Genomic DNA, 21,655 nt, shown 5'->3' with positions numbered 1-21,655 from the left:
GAATTCGAAGTAGTAGCAAGTGCAAGGCTACAGTCTCACTTTTCACCGCATCAGAATTGATAGCGCTTATTGTCGCACTTGAAATACATAAAGGACAGGAAGTGACGGTTTACAGTGACTCTGCCTATGTGACGTCAACTGTACATGCAGGGTTACCATGTTGGAAAATGAGAGGCTACCTCCGCGCAGACGGCTCTCCAGTGCCGCATGCTTCCTTATTGGATAGACTCATTAAGGCACTACAACTCCCAGTAGCCATAGCGATCATAAAATGCGCAGCGCATACTGAACTAACAGACTATATCTTGCGGGAATGAAGCCGCAGATGTAGAAACCAAAAGGGTTGCATATGCTCCAGAAAGTTTGAGTTTTGATACTGAAGATCTTGAAGAAAATTTGGCTACAACAATGTTAGTAAAGGAAGGGTTTAATATGCTGTTGATTTACCCAATTAATAGAGATTCAGGGAAGCGCACCACAGGAAGAGCAAGAACTATGGAAATCAAGAGGGTGTTCTTTATCCCCCACGGAATCTTTATGGTGACAGGACAGCACTAGAAAGCCAGTGATGCCAGTAGCTTTGTTGAAAGTAGCGCTTAAACAACTGCATCAGCCTGCGGATGTAACTAGAGAAAGTCTTGCTGCCAATACTGCAGAAGACTGGTCATTCCTAATTTGTTGGAACACGGTGCACTGTTTATGGTGAATTGCATCGTGTCTCAAAGGTTTACTACTGGGCATCCAGTGAGAATGATTAGAGGAGTAATACCTTGACCGAATGGTCCATTTCAACATTTACATATCGACTATGTCGCTATGCTGCAGATATGTAATGGATATAGATATCTATTAGTGGTGGTGTGTCCCTTCTCTTAGGTGCATTGAAACGGGTCCGTGTACACACCCTGATGCCACTTGCACAGCAAAGCTTTTAGTATGTGTGAGAGTGGGGAGAGTGGGGATGCGCCGGGTACGGCGAATGCAGGGCGAGGTGCCCTTTCCCCTCAGCTGATACAGACGGCTGTAACGTACCCAGACTTGCTTTTTCCTCCCGCGGCTGCGGCGAGGCGGGAGCCACTCTAGCCGCGGCCGCCGCGGAGGGCAAGGCGGGACTCGCTCTGGCCGCGGACGCCGCACACAGCCAGAAAGAAAATCTCTCCCTGCTCGGGGAGTGTCCGGCGACACACAAGGAGACACATACAGGAGAGCAGTGCCCCCTGCATTGCACGCCGGACCCGCACCGGGGGGAGAACAACAAATCCCTTACCCCTGCACTTACCTGATAATCCCGCGACCACGGCCTCCATGGCCGATGTGGCTCCACGAGGAAGATACAATGGCGGAGGGTGGGGCTAGAGAGACGCCGGATGGGAGTGGGGAGGGGCTGGATAGCTTATACATCACTCTCTGCTTGACGGGAATTCAGTGCAAATTCCGTCTTGCAGCTTTGACGTGAGCACTCTTGGCCAGACCAGTAATAGCACGAACTGCACCATTCTGAGTTCCCTGGAGAGAAGATAAAATAGTCTGCGAGCAACCTTTGAAAAGACTATTACAATCATCCAGGTGAGAATATATGAGAGCCATGGCAAGGATGGCAGCATTCTCCTGAGACACAAAGGGCCGGATATTGCCAAGCAGTTTATTTACAGGCCACAGGAGCTTCGGACCTGTGCAACATGTTGTTTCATTGCTAACTCGGAATCCAAAATGACGGCAATTGTTTTCACCTTTTTGGCCATGGGAATGGGCATTAAGGATAGTAAAGCAGTCATACTCCCGGGATAAGGTTTTAAGCTTTGAGGCAGTGGTCTGTAGTGATACACAAAATTGCAAATTTGCCAATCAGGTCTTTAGATGACAGCATTAGCCGCTGAAAGCCAATAGTTTATTCAAAGCATGTGCAAAAATGCTGACAGTAATCTGTTGTAGCACTTCCATTACGCAGTAGTGAGCTACAAGGAATATGCAGGCCTAGTAGGAGTAGTAGGTCACATTATGCATTGTAGATAGACAGGCAGGGCGAAGGCCCCAGTTCTGTAGCTAATAGAAATTATTGGAGTGTTTGGAACATTATGGCACCTATATAGCGCTTAGATAGCCAATCTTAAGCGCTATGAACACTAAGCTATGAGTGCATGCCTTTTAGAGCTTGCTCACGTAGGCTTAATTCATCTCGACTCCTCTTAGAATATTCTGCCTTTCTAACTGCAGCCCTGCATGGTTTCGTAAACAAATCCTCTTTTCTCTGGGAAGGCACTGATAAGACATTCCTGAGTTTTCGCGCAGATCGGCTCCAAGCAGGGAGGGGCACAGGAAAGGAGCACAGTGGAAATTCACAGAGTTGGGTTTTTCCATGAGCAAGCCTATATTTTGCACAGGGAAGTTTCTAGAACTGTGCGTCATGGACTGACAGCACAAGATTATAAAAATGCATGCCCACATGACTCAGGTGGGAGATCGATATGTGGACTTGGTTCGAGCAAAATCGAGTGTCCAGAACCTGCTGCTCTGTCGGCACCCTGCAGCTCTGTCCTCTGAGCGGGGCTGGCTACAGCTATCTTATGAGGGCCAGGGTCTCCCAGTGCTGATTGAAGGGGCGTAAGACTGTGTTTCTCTATGTTTCTCTATGTTTCTCTATGTTTCTCTATGTTTCTGTAAGTTCTATGTTTCTCTATATTTTGCATTTCTCTAAGTTTTGTGTTTTGTAATCTTCTCTAACTTGAATCCCAAGATGTTGCTGAAATTCACTGTTTAGAATAAATGCTAAAACTTTTTGAAGGTGTCATTTGTCACTAGCATGAGTTCACTGCTCGGCAAATAGAACCTGTATTTTGGGCTGAATTTGGTAATTTTTCCTATCAAGGGCTGGTCCCGAGGAAGATTTTCCCAATATCAAGACATTTGGTGGCAGCGGTGGGATTTGTGCAAAATAGTGCCTTGCTGTGAAATGACAAATTGTGTGAGAGAACACAGTGCAGAGTGATGAGAAGGCTGTCGCAATTCCTTGGTGGTCTCACTGCAGCTCTGAGACTTCAAAAAGACAGCAACGTTTGTGTCGGCTTGCCGCGGCCAATAGCTTGTGTGGTTAAGACTTTCCCCTTCAGTAAATCAATCGTGGCTGACTTATTGCTTGGGAACGAAGCCAGGGAGCACAAGGCGATAAACAAGCGGGAAATGGCTTTGTTTAAAGCGTTCCGATGAATGGTCAAGAAAGATTTATGTTCAATTAGGAAAGAATTTTATCATGCGGTTTCCCCAGTTTAAAGTTGTAATTTAGAAATGCAAAGTGAGACGGAGTTCTCAACTCTATTCTGTCATGAGGGCAGGAAAATAGTTGCGAGGATTTGGCATGCAAATTGTGAATAGTAATTCAACCATTGATTCAGCCCCAGTGTGCTAGCGAGTGGGGGGCTGTAATGTAAGGAGGCGAAGGTTCGCTTTTTTTTTAATGTATGCTTTTGAAGTGTTGACATTCCTGAAGATAACGTGGGGAATGAGCCGTGTTTAGGAGAAAGAGTAACTTCTGTGTTGAGAGCCTAAAGGTTTTTTTTTTTTGGCAACTGTAAATTCCATGTGCTGGCGGTGCATTCTGTTTAAGGAAAAACACTAAAATGGCTACATTGCATTTTAGCTGTGCCATGCTTACAATGGGTGAGAGACTCACTTAAAAAGAAAGTGAGTGAATGGTATTTGGATTTTCGATTTTTGTGTATTGATTTGGAATTGCAGAATCAGTTTGCAATGGTTTGGGGGAAAAGACAATTTATATTTTTCTAAATTGCCTCTAAATTGCCCCTGGAGTATTTTTGACTGTTCCCACGCTATGCCATGGATTAAAGTACTGTTGCGTTATAAGTGATGTATGTTTTGGAAATAGTGACCTGTTGACTGTGATACACAGTGAAAAAATGTTGTTGACACATTAACAGCCCACAAGCAATATAGAGTGTGGGTTGCACTTGCAGGAAAAACGTGCAGGGAGCAGCACTACACATGGCATGTTTTAAATGCACTGAAATAATTGGTTTTAATTTGGCAATGGTACAACAGAATGAAAAATCTGTGTGTGATAAGACAGCACAAAGATTTAGTGGGTTGCGGGTTCTTTTGAAAGATCGCACATTGCATTGGAGTGAGTTTGTGAAGCCAAAGGTTACGAGGAAAAAGAAAAAAAAATGTGTATGCCTTTACATGGGACATTGATCAGTTCAAAACAAGCTAAAAGACGCTTTGACATTTTACAAAATTACATGGAGTTGAATCTGATGACAAGGAAAATGTGCCTCTTTTGAAAATAAGAGTCTTGCTGTGCAGAGCTTGTGCCTTGAAGATAACTTGCACTGTCTTGGTCGAGGTGCGCGAAAGAAAGGAAAAAACTGTTGGAGGAAGGCAGGAAAGCAGAATGCCGCACTCCTGTTCAGTAAAATGGTGTTTATAAAAGCTGACAGATATGGGAGCTTTTCTGAGTTACTGAAGCAGTGCAGGAAACAGTTAACCTGGATGAACTGTCTGAAACAAGTGCCTTCCATTGAATCCGCCCCAGTTTAAGAGTTATAGGCAAAGAGATAAGCTTGCTGCGCGTGTATGGCGCTGCCATGTGCACAGGAAAGATAAACAATGACATTCCTGCATTCCATCCCCTGTGAAAGACACCATCAGTGTGAGCAAAGACTGAGGAGGGGGGTGCAAAGACAGAATGCTGAAACAGAACTGAAGGCAATAATTGCTGTGAGTGAGAAGATGAAAAAGAGCGCAATCTACCTTACACATGCTGATGTATGCATGCTTTCTGACACTGGCATGCAATAACAGAGCTGATCAGAAGTAAAGAATTTGCCCAGTATCAACACTGGAAGGAAATAAATGCCATGTGATGTGAACTGAAGTAAAGCGCTGTGCACTGGAGAAGAAACCTCTAGGCGCTTTAAGAAGTGAAAATACACAGCTGGCAAAAATGCAAGCTACATTGCCAGGGCTGGAGTAACTGACAAAGACATTATGGCGTTCCAGATGGAAGTAAAACTGACAAATGTAGCCGTTTTGCAAGAAACAACATGCAGAGCGGGGCTTTGGAGTAAAACATGAACACTGCACATTAGCCATGATCCAGAAGCCTCACGGCTTAGTGCAAGAATGAATGATTTGTTGAAGCAAATAAAGGAACTGATTCAGACTATCGCGCTCAAAGGGGTGGCCCAAGAAATCAGCAGACACCCTTTGGGAAAATGACATGTGGAAAACCAGAAGCTTGAAAGACACTAGCTGTATGGAGAAAAATAAACAAAGCTGCTTGTGCAACTGAAGGCGGTATGGGACTGAAAGACTTTACCTTTGTAAAATGGAGTGATGCCAGCAGAGCAACCTAAATCAAGATCATGAGACACTGGAAGCAAGTTGGCGCCTGGCATTTGTGATCGCTTTGGTAAAAAAGAAAAGCATTGATCCATTGAGAAGTGCGACCTGGGTACTTATTATATGGCTTTTGCAAAATCACAGATCAGTCTGAGGTACCATTGACCAACTATGATCGCATTATACAAATGAGTTTGTGACTAGGCAATTACACCCCATATGGTTGAGTGTAAATAATCCCACAGTAACACAAAGAAGGGGTGACCAATAATTGTGCTAGCAATGATAAAGTGTGTAGTTACCTGGTGAGACTTCTGAAGGTGGGGGTGGTGTTAAGGGAAGGGGTGGACAACGCTGATATTGAAGTTTTGATGACATCCTAACATGAAGAATAATGACATCCTAACATTTCTGTTTGTATTTTGCCTAGGCAAAAAACCAAGGCAGTTGCGTGCCATGATTGGGGTAGATGTGTGCAATTTGCGGGTGACACTGATCAGTCAAGCAGACGCATTCTCAGAGAAAGCGAGTCACTGCGAGATGATATGTGAACTTTGAACCTGTCCTGCACCGCACTCAATGCTGCTAACATGCATGACGTATGAGGACATTTGTTCTGCAACCTGCGAGAGTTGTCCAACAGAGTAATAACTTTTGCTGAACTGGCACGGTGCAGACTTGGCTAGATATCAAACATTTGATGCTGCACACCCAAATGATTCAGTTGCTGGAAATAATCTGGTTGATATGTTTTGCCTTTCTTGTTTAAAGGATTGTGGACAATGGGTTGTGGACTGTGACATCATGCACCACAAACAGCTGTGTGACACAGCACTTGAATGCTAACACATTGAAAAAATGGTTTTTAAATGCACTTTTTGAGATGAATCTGAAAAAACAAAATGTTTTGCTCTTCCAACTGAATTGCTTTAACTAGAGATGTTTTGCCTTTTCTAAAACTACTACGTTGCACGTAGCCAGGAAAATGATTTAGGAATTGTGTGGGCAGCAGGATTATGCAAGCAGGAGCGTAATATATTTTGAGATAAAATGAGTGCGCACACCAAAGTTAGCTGTGCGTAGATTAAGGTTCTTAATTGGAAGTAATGCTGCCAAGTGTGTGAGCCCTAATTTGAGATGGTAATCTTTGAAACACTGGATACTTTTACAGCCAGCCTTAAGGCGGGTAAATGAAACCATGACTGACTTCATGTTTGATTTTATGACACATAGTGTGACACGGTTTTTTGTTAAACCAACCAGTTTCATGTTTCTGTGGGGACGGCTGTCTCCAGCACACTAATGCAAAGAGTCACCTTTTGATTGTAGACATTTAGAATAATTCATTAGAAAAGCGCTACAAATGAGTATCCACATGGAATTGCTAGCGTACTGGCCTGGCACATTGTCCGGCATCTTTTGTCACTGACTCAAATGACTGGTGCTTATGAAATCCTAGGCCCACATGTTTCAGTGAATGGATCCAACGATTTGTTTTTCTGACCAAGAACTGCAGCGAGTGTTCTCACCAAGATTTTATGGACTATAATTTGACTAAATGCATTTTACACAATGGTACGATGAAACAGCCACTGCCGGATGGTAGTATGGTGTTTGTAGCTAAAACTAATATTGTATATGGTAGGCATCCCACTTGAAGAAGGGTATTCTCCAAGTCACACAAGGTAGAAACTGTGAACATGTTAGATTTTCCAGTAGTAAGGCAATATTTAAATTGTAGGCTGGTAATGCACACCTCTATTATTACAGTGATACACTTAGACTTAGATTTATCACGAGGCAATGTTTCCTTAGTACTACCAAGCTGCTACAAATGGAGTCAATTTCTATGGCCCATCACCAAAGTGCGCGTAGCTAGGGAGCTAGATTCATTAATTGCGGGAGCAGCGAGGAGTAACAGGAGCTTTATACGATTTTGACATAGAAACTGTGCGCAATAAGCTAGCCACTATGGGTTCTGATGCCAGCTCTGCTACAAAACTTCTGGTCTAGTGGGGCCCATTGATACGCCCAACACTGCTACAAGTATTGGCAACCACTGGAGATGGCAAAACTTTAGTTATGAAGACATTTTTTCTGCCATAGGGCAGGCCAACAAGACTGCTAAATACACACGATGTATTTTATGGCAAACATTGTTAAATCAGCAGGTGTTGCCTTTTCGCTCCGAGTGGGGGCGACCATCCTCAACCCACTAGCACAAAGAGCTACAGTTACCAGCAAACATATGGATCAAATCGCTTGCTTTTGATTGCATGAATAACACATGCCATGCTTTGATGCAAATTAGTAGAATTGTTTTTATTTAGATAACCTGGTGCCCATGGGTTCACCTTGCCCATGAAATTAGATGGTTTCTGGTTGGGTTCCACATAAATGGGTGAAGTGTCTAATCACACAGCCCATAATCACGTTTGAATGCCCTGGGATCAGGGGGAGGGTAGGCCCTTAGAGTGAAAGGCTGCCAGGTTTTAGAATTGGTAACCATACAATAAATGCAATAGTGCATTGTAGATTAGACTACACCGGATTGCCTTGACATTCTAACTGCATGTTGCTTTTTAACTGACAATCAGTTATACGATAATTATTTAGGTATTTTTGTGTAGGCCAGGTTTTGGCTACAGTAAATGTCCATGTTCACTTTGTGTAGGTATTTTTGTGTAGGCCAGGTTTTGGCAAGAGTATAGGTCACTGTTCACTTTGTGTACATTTTTGTTTAGGTAGTGTTTTTACTAACCTTGCATGCCACGCTGACTAACCACTAGAAGATAGTTTGCTTAAATCTCTTGCAAAGCCCCAAGGTCTTTATCACTGCACTACATACTATATTGATGGGTATTAGCCAGCATTGTCGCACACACTTTGAATAGGGGTGGAGTGTAGTGATACACAAAATTGCAAATTTGCCAATCAGGGCTTTAGATGACAGCATTAGCCGCTGAAAGCCAATAGTTTATTCAAAGCATGGGCAAAAATGCTGACAGTAATCTGTTGTAGCACTTCCATTATGCAGTAGTGAGCTACAAGGAATATGCAGGCCTAGTAGGAGTGGTAGGTCACATTATGCATTGTAGATAGCCAGGCAGGGCGAAGGCCCCAGTTCTGTAGCTAATAGAAATTATTGGAGTGTTTGGAACATTATGGCACCTATATAGCGCTTAAATAGCCAATCTTAAGCGCTATGAACACTAAGCTATGAGTGCATGCCTTTTAGAGCTTGCTCACATAGGCTTAATTCATCTCGACTCCTCTTAGAATATTCTGCCTTTCTAACTGTAGCCCTGCATGGTTTCGTAAACAAATCATCTTTTCTCTGGGAAGGCACTGATAAGACATTCCTGAGTTTTCGCGCAGATGGGCTCCAAGCAGGGAGGGGCACAGGAAAGGAGCACAGTGGAAATTCACAGAGTTGGGTTTTTCCATGAGCAAGCCTATATTTTGCACAGGGAAGGTTCTAGAACTGTGCATCATGGACTGACAGCACGAGATTATAAAAATGCATGCCCACATGACTCAGGTGGGAGATCGATCTGTGGACTTGGTTCGAGCAAAATCGAGTGTCCAGAACCTGCTGCTCTGTCGGCACCCTGCAGCGCTGTCCTCTGAGCGGGGCTGGCTACAGCTAGCTTATGAGGGCCAGGGTCTCACAGTGCTGATTGAAGGGGCGTAAGACTGTGTTTCTCTATGTTTCTCTATGTTTCTCTAAGTTCTATGTTTCTCTATATTTTGCATTTCTCTACGTTTTGTGTTTTGTAATCTTCTCTAACTTGAATCCCAAGATGTTGCTGAAATTCACTGTTTAGAATAAATGCTAAAACTTTTTGAAGGTGTCATTTGTCACTAGCATGAGTTCACTGCTCGGCACAATAGAACCTGTATTTTGGGCTGAATTGGGTAATTCCCGAGGAAGATTTTCCCAATATCAAGACATGGCCACAATGAGAATTTTCATTTTTTTGGTATTTAATGCTAGGGAGTTAGTGCCCATCCACTCATGAATAACGGTATACATTTTATTCAGGTTGGCTATGTCAGCAGCATACTGCCGAAAAGGTTTCATGACGACCTGAGTGTCATTAGCATAGTTGGTATACTGGACACCCAGGTCGTCTAACAATCTCAGAAGGGTGGGAGAATGTAGACGTTAAACAATGGCAAAATACACAGGCCCTGGGGAACGCCCATGAGATAATAGCGGCCCTAGACTGGGCCTCCCCACTAGAAACCCTCGCAGATCGTGGCCCAAGAAAAGAGGAAATCCACAATGAAGCCAAGTTGGAGAATCCCACTAAAGATTGTAGTTGTTCCACCAAGATGACATGATCCACCAAATCAAATGCGGAAGAGAGATCCAAAAGCATCAAGATTGCAGGTTGACCATGATCCATGATGTTAAGTAGATTAGCCTTGAGATCTAACAGTGCCGTCTCCATGCCATGACAGGCTTTTTGACATTTGAATTAACTCTTTTTGCTGCATTACAATAGAACTAATTTTAGACATTTCTTCTTTAATTAGATTACAGACTGTTGCAAATTCCAGTCTGGACTCTCGAGTTTAATCACTGATAATAACAAGATACCACAGGCTCTTTGCTTTTACAACACATTCAACTTTTAGGTAGGATACTGTCCCCGCATGTGATTTCTTTCACCCTTACATTGCTAAACTTAGTTGACTATAATGTAATGGTATCATTAATTCACCCACACAGGGAGCAGCTGTTTGCTGTCCTTGACCCTTAGAGCTTGATATGTTACGCCCGCCCGCCATGACGTGGACCTGTGTCAAGTAATTATTGTCCGTGGAATCCCCCCAGTATCATTGGGTAAGGCTCTTTCTGGACCTCAATTCCTAATTAGGAGTCTTCTAATGATAGATTAAGTTATATGTTCCCTTGCCCTAAGGCCTTAACTTAACCCATTGAGAGGTTTAGATGAGAAAAATAGAACAAAAAGAAAGAAAACATTTTTTATTTAAAAAAATACTCACTGTGTAATTGTCTGCTTCCAGGTAGGGACTACTGTTTTTCATTCGGCCCCAAGGAAGGCGGTTTCAGATTCTGAAGGCTGACAGGTGGCCCGCCGAAACGTAATTTGGGTCCTTGATAGTTGGAACCTTTTCTTTATGTTCCCTGAACTTAATACATCCTGGACCTTTTCCAATATTGGTTTGGATATCTGTTACTGTAGAATTGTCATGATCCATCGATCACGCCCCTTTTGGTCCTCCTGGTCCCTGGCACGTCGGGGGTTACTCGCTGTAGTACACACAACATGGCCGAATTCACAGAACGCGGTCTATCGACCATACGTCCATGCAGCACGTTCCATAAAGGAACCACGTTCCCGCGGCTCCGTGCGTCTCAACGCTATCGTTAGCTGACGCTAGACGTGCATCGCAGTTCGTGCTCCTGGAACTGAGTTGCTACTCGAATTCCCGGACCCATTCCTTCTCCTTCTCCTTCCTCCCCCTTGTACCTGTATTCCATCCGCGTTCCGCGTAGACTGCTCTTGCATACAGTCTTCCTTCCTGGTCTTCCTGGAGTTCCGTGGTCCCGGACGAAGAAACTGAATGAATCCTGGAATCCCACGACAGCCGAGCGGGCTTATACAAGACCCGAACAGCACGGAAGAAAACCCCGGCGAAAGATCCCGCAAGGCAGCAAAAACAGGTGAGAAAAAAGGAAACCTGTGACAAGAATTTTACGTAGGCAGACCTGTTATTTGACATTTATTGTTTGTTCTTTCAATATTCATTTATTGGCAGACCTGTTTAACTGACATTTATTGTTTGTTTTGTTTTCCTCATGTACTGAGGCACATTCATTTATTTTGGCGAAGCATTTTCTTTGTTGTTCCTGACTTGTAAACTGATTCCACAGCTGTAACACACACATTTATCACTGTGCATTCTAATTGCTTCCTGTTTGAAGTTGTTTTTTCTCATTATTTATTTATTGTCAAAACACATATAAAATATTTTTTCATTCATGATTTTTGTTGACCATTATATTTAATGAAATACAGTATTATTTCTTATATACCAGTCTTTTTAGTTTTTTACTCACTCTCTCTCTTTTAAGTAAGTTTTGTTCAAAAGGGCTATTGAATTAGAATATCTTTCGATACCAGCCTAGAATAAGTATGATGATTTAACTTGTGATTCATTATACAGCTTTTTGGATTCTTTGTTTTCATGACAGGCTCTGAAGCCAGACTGATGTATCCCCAGAATGTCATTCTGTTCTAAGAAACACTGGAATTGTAAATAAGCTACTTTATCCAGGATCTTAAGGAGAAACTGGACATTCACAATGGGGTGATCATTTTCGATCAATAACGGATCAATATTGTCCTTCTTCAAGAGGGGGAAATCCAAGCCTCTTTCAGAAATGGAGGGACAGATCCCTCTGCAAAAGAAAGATTGATACATTTGGTGACCCATGGACAAAGTACATCAATACACCTAATAAAGAGGTTGGAAGGAAACAAAGTCACCACAGCAAGAAGTAGGTTTCCTATTAGAGACCATCTGAAAAATAAAAGTTTCAGTACAGCGGGCAAAGGCAAAAATAGGAAACTCAGGATTTGTAGCGGAGACTAATTCAGGGGAAACCAAAGGAGGCTATTTGATATGGTTATGAGAGGTCCTGGAGAGGTGAATGGCATTCTGATGAGATATAACCTTATTAATAAAAGCAGAATGAATGGTTTGACACCAGTCATTCTTTTCTGGGCCAGGGACTGTACAAGGTTTACTCTTGAATTCATTAAAAATAGAGAATCATTATTTAGAAATAGACCTGACTTTGCAAATCCTGTCATTATATGGGGCAGATTTAGCCTCTATGATAGCTCCTTTATATTGCTTAATTAAGGGTTTATAGGTAGCCAAGATAGATGGGGAAGGATTATTGTCCAGCAGCCCATTTCTTATGTCTAGGATGGAGTGTTACGCTCACCTGGTTCCCACAGGGGCGTCGATCGGACCCGGACAGCTGCGGGCTCCACCAACGTGATGTGTAGTGCCGAGATGACTGTCTGGACTGGCCCGCCTAATCTCGTCTGCTTGATCCGTAGAAGTATTCTCCTTATGTTTTTAAATGATGAGCTCTCCATCCTGCATGGCATGCAGGGACGCGTAGATACCAGTTACTTCACTGGTTTGAAGGGGCTGGAGGAGTTCCGGAGGAATATTGACTCCGGGGTTTATAAAGTTCAAAGAGTTCAATATGTCCGATGATCACTCTTATTCCATTCCCTTGTTGAATTGCAACTGGTTCAAAAGAATATTGCCTGGAGGCAGCGGATGGCGTTCAGGTAAGAGTCTGTATTACCCAACACTGTCCGGTAAAAGGTGCATGAGTTTAACTTGCTGTTTTCTCCCTTTATAGGTGCGGCAAATGAAGATGAGGCGTATTAAAGGGTAATGCCTCCGGTGGTAAATCAGGTAAGCCTATGGTGGTAAGAGATTGTATTTGTCGGCTCTCTTAGCTCACCTTGTTGTTTCTTTTGTTTTCCCCCAGGTGCTGGAGTTCGGCGAAGAAAATGATGGAGGCAGCGCCGGATCGAAAAAATGCTGTGAGGACTGGTGAGTATGGCGCAGCGCTGCAGCTGGCGATGCGACGAGTGCAGAAATAATGTCCTTTTCAAGTTCGAAGACGTGATGGATCCGGAATCAGGTAAGGATTGAAATAAGGTTGGTGTTCTAACCTTTCCTTCTTGTTTTTCTCTTTTGCTAGGAGCTCTGGTTTCGAGACGGGCGTGGCTGAAGACTGGATGCTGACTGCAGGCACGGTGAGCGTTACGTTGCTGGATGCAGAACAACACGAAGCGTGTGTTGCTGATCGGACGTGGTTTAAATAGCTTCCAAAGTAGTTCCAGGTAAGAAGTTCCCCAGAACCACACCCGAGTAAAAAATAGTCCCTGTAACAAAATAGTCCCATCCAAGCCTCATGTTGGCTTGGATTCAGTTGCAGCATGGCCTCCATGAGGTAAGTAATGTCTATGAGCCTGGCGCCTATGGCGCCAGGGCTGATTTCTATTATGAGCCTGGTGCCTAAGGCGCCAGGACTGAACCCAGACAGCCCCTAGCTGGGGCTGCTGGGGTTTTAATAAATATCTGGATGCCTGCTCCCGGGGCTGATGGGCTTGGTCCGGATGCCCGGGGGTAGGCATCATGACAGCACTCCCCCCCCCCAGTCCCTCCTAAAGGTGTTCTTCCCCTCGGTCCTGGTTTGTCTGGGAAGTTCTGATGGAATTTTTTCACCAACCGAGGTGCATGAACGTGGTCACTAGGCTCCCTTTCCTGTGGTCCGTAACCCTTCCAGTTGATTAAATAAAAAAGTCTTGATTTAACCATTTTAGAGTCCAGGATATTTTTAACTTCGAATTCGGGTTCCCCATCTATTAGGATGGGGTTGGGTGGTTTGGCTAGTCTTGTCCCGGGTTGAACTGGTTTCAGGAGTGAAACATGAAAGACAGGATCGATCCGCATATTAGAGGGTAGTTCCAATTTGACGGCCACCGGGTTGATAATGGCCTTAATAGTGTAAGGTCCCAAATATCCAGGATTAAAAGTCTGAGTCCCTTTTAGAGGTATGTTTTTTGTAGCCAGCCAAACTTGATCTCCAATCTGGTATTGTGGGGCATCACTTCTATGTTGATCAGCATTTTTCTTGTATTTCTCTTTCGCTTGTTTCAAATGTTCTGTTGCTTCCTTAAAGTACCAGTGTAATAGTAGAGTGCAGATGATTCACTGCGGGCATTTCCATCGAGTTCTGATGTTCGAGGATGATGTCCATATATGGTATAAAAGGGGCTTTGTCCGGTTCCAGAATGTACAGAGTTATTGTATGCGTATTCGGAAATCCATAAAATATCCTTCCAATTGCTCTCGGTTTGATGTAGCATGCAACGTAGGTACTGTTCAAGAGTCTGGTTGGTCCTCTCCGTCTGACCATCGGTCTGGGGGTGGTGACTGGTTGATAACCTCACGTCGATTTGCGCTAATTGACAACATCTTTTCCAGAATTGAGAAATGAATTGGCTACCTCGGTCAGAGACCAATACAGAAGGAAATCCATGTATTCAAACAATGTTTTCGAGAAATTCCTTGGCCAAGATTGAAGCGGAAGGTAATCCCTTTAAAGGAATAAAGTGGGCCATCTTGGAAAAAAGATCCACAATAACTAGAATGGTGTTAAATCCATTACATGGAGCTAGATCAGTAATCAAGTCTAAAGACAAAGTATGCCAAGGTGTAGGAGGAATATCCAAAGGTTGTAAAAGACCAGCTGTTTTTTTCTTTTCACTTGTTTTGGGCGCAGATACCACAAGATAGCACAAATGACTTTGTCTTTTCGCCAGGTGAGCCACCAGAATTGTCTTTTAATTTTAGCTTCAGTTTTTGTGATACCTGGATGTCCTTCCATCAGAGCATCATGATAATTGGAGATAACTAGTTCTTGATAGTAAGGTAGGTCATTGCTGACTGAATAATCTTTGCCTTTCTTTACCCAGTCCTGCAGGGCTGCAGGATCGAAAAAGTGTTAGATTTTTAAATTGATATCTTCTAAAGTCTATAGAGTAGTTATGCCAAGAATTCTTTGTTCTGAAATTATAGGCACCGGTTCCGGGTTCGAATATGCTTCTCCCATCCCTATTTGGGATAAGACATCTGCCTTGCCGTTTTTACAACCTGGTCGATAAGTGATCACAAAATCGAATTCGGCAAAGAATAATGCCCATCGAAGTTGACACGATGATTGGGCTTTGGCTGTTTTCAAATACTGCAGATTCCTGTGATCTGTGATTAGAGTGATGGTATGCCTAGCACCAAGAAGATAATGCCGCCAAGCCTTGAAGGCGGACTTAATGGCTAATAACTCCTTATCAGTAACCGCATAGTTGAACTCCGGTGCTGAGAAGTTTCTTGACCAGAAAGCTACTGGATGAAGTTGACCGGTTTCAGGATCCTTCTGGGATAGGACAGCTCCCATGGCTAAACTGGATCCATCGGTTTCAACTATGTATGGAAGCTCAGGGCATGGATGCTTTAAAACAGGTGCAGACGTGAATTTCGATTTTAGCTCTTGGAAGGCACTTTCAGCCTCTTCAGTCCACAAAAAACGTTTGTTTTTTCGCAAAAGTGCTGTGATGGGGTGTACAATATGTGAGAACTCAGGAATAAATCTGCAATAGAAATTAGCAAATCCAAGCATGCTTTGTACCCCTTTAACTGAACTGGGTGATGGCCACTTGAGGATTGTGTCCACCTTTCAAGAGTCCATTCGAACTCCTTTTGGAGTCAGGATAAATCCAAGGAATTCAACTTCTGTAGAATGAAAAACACATTTCTCCAATTTTACGTATAACTTGTGCTGGCGTAGTTTCTCAAGAACTGCACGAACGTGCTTCACATGGTCTGATTCTGAGGAGGAGTACACTAGAATATCATCTATGTATACGACAACACAGACATCAATGAGTTCACGAAGGACATCGTTCATAAAATACTGGAAGGCTTCTGGTGCATTGCACAACCCGAAGGGCATCACCTGGTATTCGAATAACCCGTACTTGGTGCGAAAGGCAGTCTTCCATTCGTCGCCTTTCTTTACACGTACCAGATGATATGCCCCTCGGAGATCTAATTTAGTGTAGAAGCAAGCATCCTTTACTTGGTCTAGTAATTCGGGGATCAGAGGCAATGGGTATCGGTTCTTACTGTGATCTGTTTTAATGCGCGGTAGTCTATGCACGTTCTGAGGTCACCTTCCTTTTTAGGCACGAAGCTGAGGATGCAGGGGACTTGGATGGACAAACGAAGCCATTAGCAAGGTATTGGTCCAAGTATTGTCGTAGGGGAAGTTTTTCGGGTTCTGTAAGGGCGTAGATCCTACTACATGGAGGTTGTTCACCGGGTATGAGGTCGATTTGACAATCATATGATCTGTGAGGTGGTAAGGTGTTTGCCTGTTCTTTTTGGAAAACATCCTGGAATTCTTGATATTCCTGAGGTAACTGCACGACTGGAGTAGCGACTGTGGCCAGGCCTTTGTTCAAGGGTTGTTCCGGGTAACAGGTGTGTGCACAATCCGGGAAGGTCATTCTCTTCTCTCGCCAATCAATACAAGGATTATGTGTTTCCAACCAAGGTATCCCCAGTATTATTTGGAACTGCAGGGCTTTGATTAAATCAAACACAATAGTCTCTCAATGCCCATCCTGACCCAACAGTGTCATCTCTGCGGTGGAATGAGTTACAGGCCCAGAGGCAATTTCAGTTCCATCGACTGTGGTGATGACATCCGAAGTGGTCTTTTTGCAGAGAGGTAGATTCATCCTAAAAGCCAATTTGTGGTCCATATAGTTTCCTATGGCCCCGCTATCAATGTATGCCCTTACTGCGTGCATACGTGATGGCTGCCTTGGATCAATAAGGACCATTGGTATGATGAGGTGCGAGGTCTGAGTTTCCTTCTTCAAGCTCGGCAAGCGGACCTCTACGCTTGTCGGGCGTGGTCATTTCCCGAATCAGGCTCTGTTTGATTTCTATCAGCAACTCCGACTACTTTCTTGGACGGTTTTATAGGACAATCCCGTAGAAAATGTCCTGAGGCCCCACAGTACAGACACAATTGCATATGCCGTCTCCTTTCTCTTTCCTTTTGAGTCAAGGGTCCCTTAAACCCCCGATCTGCATTGGTTCTGATGTATCTGTTCCTTTGGGGGTAACATTGGGTTTAACCAATACCCGATTCTCGAACTTAGCTTGATCAGCCTTTCTATTCTGAAGTCGGTGGTCTAACTGGACCACTAAGGGGGTCATTACGACCCAGGCGGTAAGTTACCGCCTGGGTCGTACCTTTACCACCATGGCGTAAACTATGTTTACGCCATGGTGGTTGGCGGACTTACCGCCCCATTCCGAGGTTGGCGGGGCGGTAAGTCCCCAATCCCCATTTACCCTTCCCCATTCCCATTTCTGCCCCATAGGGCATAATGAGAGTGGGGAAGGCGTTAATTACGCCACCGTAAATTACGGTGGCGTAATTAACATCAAGGTCCCTTAGCGCCATGGATTTTAACACCTGCTAAAAGCAGGTGTTAAAACCTCCATGGCGCTAAGGGACCTCGGAATCAGGCGGTAAGGGTCGGCGCTGTTTACGCCGCCGTAAACCCCTTACCGCCTGAGTCGTAATGAGGCCCTAAGTCTATATATTCTGCGCAATCCTGAGATGGGTTCACAACTTGGGCCAAACATCTTTGAGTTCACCCCGAAGTCCACAATGAAATAATGTAATTCGTTTTACCTCTGGCCATCCGGTTTCCACCACCAACCTATTGAAGGTTGCGATATAGGTTAGTAGAATCTGGTTACCTTGTCGTAAGGATAAAAGTTCGTTATCCAGGGCCTGTCCCTATGAATGTCTGGCAAATAGTCTTTCCATGCTCAATTGAAAACCTTGAAAATCCCGAAGAAGAGGGTCATCCTGGTTGACTAGTGGAATTGACCAATCGGCTGCGCTGCCACTAAGGTATGATAGTACAAAGGCTACTTTGGCTTGGTCGTTTGGAAAAGCTCCAGGTTTGCATAAAAAGTTCAAGCAGCACTGGTTCATAACCACGGCGAACTTTTTCGGGTCCCCAGCAAAACGTTCGGGTGGAGCTAAAGGAATGCTCCCTGGTAGGACCACTTGCACAGGATTGCTCGATGAAACAGGAGTTGGATTCCCCCCGAGTCCAGGTAATGGTGTTTGCCAGCTTGGTTTTTTCAGCAATTGTCTAGCAAGATCATCAGTGCGCTCCTTTGACACAACAGTTCTCTCCTGAGGGCATTAGTTTCTTGGCGCGTGGAGTGCACTTCTGCTCTAAGTTCCCCTAACAATAGGGCTAGTTGGTCGGTTTCTGAGGTTTCCATTACGCCCGGGTGGGGATTTGTAGATAGGCTTCGCGTTCTGTTATGCTCACCTGGTTCCCACAGGGGCGTCGATCGGACCCGGACAGCTGCGGTATCCACCAACGTGATGCGTAGTGCCGAGATGACTGTCTGGACTGGCCCGCCTAATCTCGTCTGCTTGATCCGTAGAAGTATTCTCCTTATGTTTTTAAATGATGAGCTCTCCATCCTGCATGGCATGCAGGGGCGTGTAGATACCAGTTACTTCACTGGTTTGAAGGTGCTGGAGGTGTTCCGGAGGAATATGGACTCCGGGGTTTATAAAGTTCAAAGAGTTCAATATGTCCGATGATCACTCTTATTCCATTCCCTTGTTGAATTGCAACTGGTTCAAAAGAATATTGCCTGGAGGCACCTGATGGCGTTCAGGTAAGAGTCTGTATTACCCAACACTGTCCGGTAAAAGTTGCATGAGTTTAAGTTGCTGTTTTCTCCCTTTATAGGTGCGGCAAATGAAGATGAGGCGTATTAAAGGGTAATGCCTCCGGTGGTAAATCAGGTAAGCCTATGGTGGTAAGAGATTGTATTTGTCGGCTCTCTTAGCTCACCTTGTTGTTTCTTTTGTTTCCCCCCAGGTGCTGGAGTTCGGTGAAGAAAATGATGGAGGCAGCACCGGATCGAAAAAATGCTGTGAGAACTGGTGAGTATGGCGCAGCGCTGCAGCTGGCGATGCGACACGTGCTGAAATAATGTCCTTTTCAAGTTCGAAGACGTGATGGATCCGGAATCAGGTAAGGATTGAAATAAGGTCGGTGTTCTAACCTTTCCTTCTTGTTTTTCTCTTTTGCTAGGAGCTCTGGATTCGAGACAGGCGTGGCTGAAGACTGGATGCTGACTGCAGGCACGGTGAGCGTTACGCTGCTGGATGCAGAATAACGCGAAGGGTGTGTTGCTGATCGGGCGTGGTTTAAATAGCCTCCAAAGTAGTTCCAGGCAAGAAGTTCCCCAGAACCACACCCAAGTAAAAAATAGTCCCTGTAACAAAATAGTCCCATCCAAGCCTCATGTTGGCTTGGATTCAGTTGCAGAATGGTCTGCATGAGGTAAGTAATGTCTATGAGCCTGGCGCCTATGGCGCCAGGACTAATTTGTATTATGAGCCTGGTGCCTAAGGTGCCAGGACTGAACCCAGACAGCCCCTAGCCGGGGCTGCTGGGGTTTTAATAAATATCTGGATGCCTGCTCCCGAGGCTGATGGGCTTGGTCCGGATGCCCGGGGGTAGGCATCATGACATGGAGGATGCTGTCATTGAACCAGCTTTTGTTTAGGGTTTTACTCTTCACCTGTCGAGTTCTGATCAGACCTAAAGAGTTGATGATGACTTCGAATGTGGCAGAGATGGCTGACTAGATCAGCCTTCTCAAAATTGTCTGGTGAGCCCAGTTGCACCCTGAGCAAAGATGATAATTTTTCCCGACAGCTTTTTTCCAAATCCTGGTAAGTATAACTGGTCTAGGATTGGTATCAAGCCTGGCCGGAGGCCCTGGGATATTAGCATAAAAATGAAATCAAATGGTGATCAGACCAAAAACAGGGGGAAACAGTGAGGTTTGAAATGGTAAGAAGATGGGAAAGAACCCAATCAAGGGTATGCCTGGCCAAGTGTGTAGGACCGGAGGTCCATTGCATAAAACCAATATCCCCAAGAGAACCAAATAGCGAGGCAGTAGGGGTATCAACAGGAGCCTCAGCCCAGTAATTGAAATCCCCTAAGACTAGGACCGGGGAATTGGTGCTGGTGATCTTATTTAGGATGTAGATAAACTGTTCCTGGAAAAGGGGGAGAGCCCTAGGGGGATGATAAATGACAACAATGGAGATTGAGGTGTCAGAAATGTTTAGTTTTATTATCAAACTTTCACAGTCATCCGGCGCCTTGTGGGGAACCAGATGACATTGTAAGGAGTTTTTAACAAATGGAGCCACCCCACACCCCGGCCGGCTTTACGATCAGCATGGAGGAGATGGTAATTATCAGGAATAGTAAGGATAGCTTCAGAAGAAATGGTTTCATTAAGCCAAGACGCGCTAATGAACAAAAAATCAGGGCATGACACCATGAAAAGGTCCTCCACCTCCACTCTGTGCACTCGGAGGGAGTGGGTGTTCAAAAGAGCAAATTGAAGAGAAGACCCAGGGGTCCAGATACATGTGGTGGAAGCCCCTATAATAGCGGCTTGTGTCAAGTTAGAAACAACACTTGCTGTGTGAACAGAAAAATGATCAAGGGTGTCAATCAACAACATGCTCGTGAGATTTATACCCAAGGAGGGAGTGACAGAAGGCATCATAGCATCCAGACAGCTCGGGTGGGCATCAGTTATGTCAAGGATTTGATTATGGCTGGAGTCAACAAGACAAAGTAAATCACCAGACGGCTCGGGTGGGCAGATCAGATGTGATTCATCATAGTGTTGTGCTGCAAGTCCGGCTCTCCAGTTGCTCTGAATGCACACAATTAAGTCAAAGTATGACATAATGCCCAACACAAGAGGAATTAAAAGCAGCGGATACTTACTAAGTGACAGGATGGAAGCACGTTAGAGTGTCTGCATGGACACGCACTGGGCACGGGCCGGCAAAAAACGGCTTAGACGTGCCGGCGCTGATGAGCCTGGCTATGTTTATTAGAGGACAGAAGAACTACAAAGTGTATGGGGAATGTAGTACTCTGCTCTCCAATACCAGATGGAATGGTTTTAAATATAATCAGGAAGCAAAAGTCAAGTAGGGAACAACTAGAAAAGCTAATCTGCACAAATGAATAGATGCACACAATTATAAAACACGGCTACTATTTCATAAACTTGATTTCAGTGAAAGTGCTAAAATAGAAATAAAAGCACAGCAACAATTTAGCAAGTTTAAAAATTAACTATAGTTAATAAAAACATGGCAAGTTAAGAACAATTCAAATCAAATGAATTTCCCCTCCAGTCAAAGAATTCTCTTTCACACAGGGTATATCATCATACAATTTAACATGATTGGCACAGTCATGCACATGACCACCTTCTTAAATGGGTTCAGCTATGAATGTGGCTGGGTTCACTATTTTAAATCTTACAATTTTAATCGTTGCATTAGAAATCAATACCTCATAATCTGAAATCGTTGGGATGTCAATGTGCCCTTGGGTTTCTCTAGAATGGCAAATTGAGCATGCTCCATGCAAAGGGTCATAGAGCAGCTCATGACAATACTTGTGGACTTCTCAATTGCAAATGGGCAGCTGCCAAAGATTGTTCGCAAGGGAAGTGTCCTCTCATAACTGGGTTTAAAATCCCACTGTAATATGCCAAATATTTA

General features: G+C 44.2%; 1 long non-coding RNA gene across 1 annotated transcript in view; it reads left to right on the top strand.

Annotated features, from left to right (window-relative positions):
* LOC138581364 (uncharacterized) overlaps window positions 1-9,201 on the top strand; it is a 217,506-nt gene extending 208,305 nt beyond the window's left edge. The window contains exon 2 of the long non-coding RNA XR_011304536.1: window positions 5,786-9,201. This is a non-coding gene — a long non-coding RNA (uncharacterized lncRNA). The remainder of the gene's footprint in view (window positions 1-5,785) is intronic.
* Window positions 9,202-21,655: the final 12,454 nt, after the last annotated feature.

This window comes from Ambystoma mexicanum, chromosome 3p (genome assembly GCF_040938575.1).
Source record: "Ambystoma mexicanum isolate Mex_15411 chromosome 3p, UKY_AmexF1_1, whole genome shotgun sequence".
Classification (NCBI taxonomy): domain Eukaryota; kingdom Metazoa; phylum Chordata; class Amphibia; order Caudata; family Ambystomatidae; genus Ambystoma; species Ambystoma mexicanum.
The sequence above is the reverse complement of the archived record's forward strand: the minus strand, read 5'-3'. Positions and strand labels throughout refer to the sequence as shown.